Genomic DNA, 5,518 nt, shown 5'->3' on the forward strand with positions numbered 1-5,518 from the left:
AGATATTTATACGGTATATTATATGCAGTGTTCCAGTGAATATCTTATGAGTGTGTCACTCATTTGTCCAATGCATCGGTGTGGGATGTTTTGTTTGTGTCTGCATGGGTACTATAATCACATAGCCAGATGCAAATTCAACCCTCTCAGTGATTATATTGGTGTGCCCTTATTATATGAAAATAAGGGCATAAATTGACCTGGAAATTACAGCAGCAATCTGCTGGAAAAAAATAAAAATAAAAATTGCCTTTAACAATTCTCAATTCTCAACAAATACTGATGGTTAACTGGACATTGACATGGATTAGCCTCTCTCATTCCGCTCAATCCCTGATCAGACAAAATTAAATAATATTTGGTTATTACACCGTGCTGAGGATGGTGAAGTGGGTAGCACTGCCGCCTCACAGCAAGGAGGTCCTGGGTTCGAATCCCGGTCGGCCGGGGCCTCTCTGTGCGGAGTTTGCATGTTCTCCCCGTGTTCGCGTGGGTTTCCTCCGGGTACTCCGGTTTCCTCCCACAGTCCAAAAACATGCAGGTTAGGCTGATTGGAGAGTCTAAATTGCCCATAGGTAGGAGTGTGTGAGTGAGTGAATGGTGTGTGTGCCCTGTGATGGACTGGCGACCTGTCCAGGGTGTATTCCTGCCTTTTGCCCAATGTATGCTGGGATAGGGTCCAGCCCCCCTGCGACCCTGTTCAGGATAAGCGGGTTAGGATAATGGATGGATGGATGGATGGACACCGTGCTGACTTCTGGCTACCACTGAAAATTGATTTAGAAATTATAAGCAATAATTATGTGTATGTTTCATATACACCACCAAAGAAATCATGGACAATATTCAGCAGTTCTATTTCTTTATTAGCTTCACTTTAAGCTCTATGGGAATTGGATTTTATCCAATCTCGAGACTGAAAACGATCTACGCAACGCCATCTTGATGGCCAATCAGGGCAAAGATGCGCTTTAGCGACCGAATTTGCATACGGTGGCTATATAAGCGACATCGCAGGCCGTCATTCTTTCTTCTCAAATTTTCAGCGCAAGGTTAGCAACCTAGCTGGAGACTTACGTTTCTACCACGCCGAAGTTCTTCGTCTGCGAGCAGAAACGCGCCGCTGTGAGGAAGGAGCTTTTTTTCCCGACTCAAAGGCCCTCGCTAGACGACGTCGAGCTCGAAGATTCGCCATGAAGCGGTGCCAAGGGTGCGACGCAGCCGTGGAGGGTACGGACCCTCACACTGCTTGCGTTATGTGTCTCGGCGAGACCCATGCTCTCGCGGCCTTAACTAAGGTGACCTGCACCGCCTGCGCTGCACTCGGGGCGCAGGAGCTACTGCGCCGGGCAAGCATGCACCGCGAAGACGCCAGTTGGGCTGACTTCCCGGAGCCTTTTGCCATGCACTCTCAGGAGGACAGACCGAACCTGCGCGATGGCAGGGTTCCGTCTGACACGGCCCATCTGGAAGAGGCGCTCCTGACCCTCGCTAACAGCTCTGGGGACGAGGACGACGACCTCCTTCTCCACTCTAGTGACCAGGAGATGCTTCCAGACGACAGTTTGGAGCCTTCCGGCTCTGTCGCTATCCCAACGGCGACGGGTGAGTTGGAGCACCACCCCTCCCTGTTGAAAGACTTTCCGGTCGTGATGAAAGCGGCGGCGACCAGAGCGGAGCTCCCCTGGCCCCCTCCTCCTGCAGCGCCTGTAAACCAGCTGGTGGCTCCAGTGTACAGGCGCGACACACCGAGGCACGGTGTGCAACCGACCCCCGTCTGCCCGTCTGTGCAGCACTACGTGCAGCTAACCTGGGATAAGCCTTTCTCTACGAAAGCCCCGGTAGTGTCTTTTTCGCCTTTCACGGTGGTGTCAGGCCGACAAAAGCTTCAGACGGAGGGGGTTCCGCGACTCGAAGATTCCTTGGCTACTCATCTCCTCGCCCCCACAGCAAGGTGGAGCGCAAGGAAGCCTAACCTTCCCACTCGGTCTGGGCAGATATCAGCTGCCTTGTCTGAACGTTCGTTTATCTGCGGTTCCCAAGGCGCCGATGCAACGAACAATCTTGCTATCCTAGCGATAGCACAGACGAACTTGATCGAGTCCCTTACTTCCTCCCTCGCAGATGATGTTTCTGCCGAGCTGAGGAAGAACGCGGGCGCAATCCTGCACCTCACCCAGGGGTTGGCACAGGATTTTGGACGGATTATGGACTGGAGTGTAGCCTCTCTCCGGCACTTATGGCTAGCGAACTCGGCACTCCCTGAAGCGGACAAGGTCCCCCTCCTCGATGCCCCAGTCTCTCTCGACGGTCTCTTCGGTCCAGCGGTGACCGAAGCGATAGCGAGGTTTAAGCGACTGGATGAGGAGAGACCCACTCTGCAGAAGCACCTGCCTCTTGCTTCAGATGCAAGACGCCAGGATCGCCGTTCGTGGTCTAAGACTCGCCGCACTCCTGTGTCGTCAGCCCGGCGCTCAATTGAGGAGCAGCCCGGTGGCCGTAGAGACGCTACCACTATTGCTAGCGGCAAGGCTTGGACGAAGCCGTTCAACCCTGCTGCACCCAGGGCTCACCCGCCTCAATCGAAAGCCCAGAAGCGTTCCTGAATCTCTATCACTGACTTTACTAGCGCCTACTCGGGAGCGAGTTTCGCCCTTACAGTCACGAAGCACACTCCCCCTATTGTTACACAAACATTCCCCTTGCCCTCTGCCTCAAAGCTGGCATCAGCGCTTGGTGATTTCTCAGTCAAAAGGGGCCTTTTTCCCCGACATTCAGGCAGTATTGGAGTCCTCGCCGGCTCAGAATCGAAGCCGGCCAGGACTCTACGTCGGCCTATCACAGATAAGCACCAGGTCGCTGGCTCGAATTCGACCCCGCCCCCACTTAAGAGCCGGGCTTCTGCAGATTCAGAAGCCCGTGGTACAGTCTGCACTGCTTTCAACCAGGTCCGCGTTCAACCTTTGTGCTTGGACTCGGAAGTGCAAGCTGACGCCATGGCTCAGTACTGTAATCAGAGCGGGCTACGCGTTACAGTTCGCTGTCCCCCCTCCTCCTTTTGTAGGAGTAAGGGAAACGAATATGCCCCTGCATCTAAACAGCGCACTTTCCCAAGAGATAGAGACTCTCTTGGCAAAAAGCGCGATCCGCCTAGTCCCCAAACACGACGAAATGCGAGGGTTTTATTCCCTTTATTTCCTCGTTCCAAAGAAAGACGGCGGTGTGAGACCAATACTGGACCTGCGAGCTCTGAACCGTCATTTGGTGAAACGACGTTTTCAGATGCTAACGCACAAGCGCGTAATGAGCTCAATCAGCCAAGGGGACTGGTTCACGCTCGTAGATTTAAAAGACGCTTACTTCCATGTGAACATTGTGCAGCGCCATTGGCAGTACCTTCGTTTCGCTTTTCTGGGAAGAGCGTACGAATTTACCAAACTCCCATTCGGTCTGTCCCTGGCACCCCGCACCTTCGAAATGGTGGCGCGGGCTGCTATCGCCCCGTTGCGGCAACAGGGCATACGTGTTTTAACGTATCTGGACGACTGGCTTGTGTTAGCCCCTTCCAGGGAGTTGGCTGCGAAACACACAGAGATGCTGATAACCCACATCGAAGGATTGGGTTTCACCATCAACCGCGACAAGAGTGTTTTCACCCCGAGCCAGTGTGTTCAGTACCTAGGGCTCCGGCTGAACTCATTGTCAATGACGGCGCGTCTCTCTCAGGAGAGAATTGCTTCCCTGAGAGGCCACGCTTGCCGATTTCTCCCAGGTCGCTGCATCAGTGGAATCACGATTATGCGCCTGTTGGGTTTAATGGCGGCAGCAATCGCCGTGGTTCCGTTGGGATTGCTACGCATGAGACCTCTGGCTCAAGCGAATGCATTTCGATCCAATGAGAGACCGCGCAAAGCTGTTTCGCATTCCGCAGTCGGTTGTGAGAGCACTCTCGCACTGGCGAGATGGGCGAATGCTGAGTGTCGGTGTGCCAATGGGCGCTATCTCCACTCATGTCCCTGTATACACAGACGCCTCCACCAAGGGGTGGGGGGCGGTCTGCAATGGAATGATGGCGAGCGGGTTGTGGAACCCTCCTCTGCCTCATATCAATGTGCTGGAGATCACAGCAGTATGGCTTGCATTACAACGTTTCGAACCCCTTCTTCGGGGCAGACACGTTCTAATCAGAAGCGACAACAAAGCGACAGTCGCTTACGTAAACCGACAGGGCGGCACCAAATGTCCACATCTACACCGGCTGGCGGTGAGGATCTGGACTTGGGCATACCCGCGAGTTCGCTCCTTACGGGCGCTCTACGTCCCGGGGCAGCTGAACTGCGGCGCAGACCTCTTGTCTCGGGGCGGTCCCTCCCCCCTAGAGTGGTGTCTTCACCCACTCGTGGTAGCGGAGGTGTGGTCACGCTTTGGGAAAGCGAGAGTGGATTTATTCGCCTCCCGACAGAATGCGCATTGCCCATTATGGTTTGCGATGACAGCAACCGGCTCGCCCCCACTGGGAGTGGACGCGCTAGCCCATTGCTGGCCCAAGGGCCTCCTTTATGCCTTCCCTCCCTTTGGTCTGGTACCGCAGGTACTAGCCAAAGCGAGAGAGGAGAGGAAACCCCTGATTTTGATCGCGCCAGATTGGCCGCACAAACAGTGGATGGCCGATGTAGCCCTGCTGCTGACCGACGTCCCGTGGCGACTTCCCCAGCGCCGGGACCTCCTGTCTCAGGGGGCGGGGACCATTTTTCATCCCCACCCAAGCAGGCTGCGCCTCACGGCTTGGCCCCTGTTAGGAGCAGGCTCGTGAACATGGGATTGAGCGAGGCAGCTGTAAATACTATACAGCATGCTCGCGCTATCTCAACTACAATGGCTTATAAAGGCAGATGGGAGGCCTTCGAGACTTGGTGTCTCGAACGCTCTCAGGACCCCCTGGTGTGCCCTGTATCCGTAGTGCTCAACTTTGTGCAGAGCCTACTTGATAAGGGGTTATCTTTGTCCACGTTAAGGGGGTATGTCTTCGCAATTTCTGCGTGCCATACTGGCTATAGTGGCTCTACGGTGGCTGCCCACCCCCTGGTAAAGCGTTTTATCCAGGGCGTCCGGCGTCTGAAACCCGTGGCCCCACCCCGTGTTCCGCAGTGGGACTTAACGGTGGTACTAAAAGCCTTGTGCAGCCCTCCTTTCGAACCGCTGGAGAGCGTTGAGTGGAGAGCTTTGTCCCTTAAGGTAGCGCTGCTTACTGCGCTAGTTTCTGCTAAGCGAGTAAGCGATTTATGCGCCTTGTCTGTGCACCCGGACTGTCTCTCCTTTTCAGGATCTGACAGAGTGGTGCTGAGACCGAACCCTGCGTTTACCCCGAAGGTAATCACCACGTCCTCACGGGTATTGGACCTGGTGGCTTTCAAGCCCCCTCCTCATGACGATGAGGAGGATGCTATGCTGCATAAACTTTGCCCAGTGCGTGCTCTGTCGATATACGTACGACGTTCGCAGCCTATTCGACAAGCAG

The 5,518-nt window shown here is 54.6% G+C and overlaps 1 pseudogene; it reads left to right on the top strand.

Annotated features, from left to right (window-relative positions):
- The first annotated feature begins 1,193 nt into the window (after window positions 1-1,193).
- On the top strand, window positions 1,194-4,789 carry LOC133128237 (uncharacterized; annotated as a pseudogene).
- Window positions 4,790-5,518: the final 729 nt, after the last annotated feature.

Source organism: Conger conger, chromosome 5, assembly GCF_963514075.1.
Source record: "Conger conger chromosome 5, fConCon1.1, whole genome shotgun sequence".
Classification (NCBI taxonomy): domain Eukaryota; kingdom Metazoa; phylum Chordata; class Actinopteri; order Anguilliformes; family Congridae; genus Conger; species Conger conger.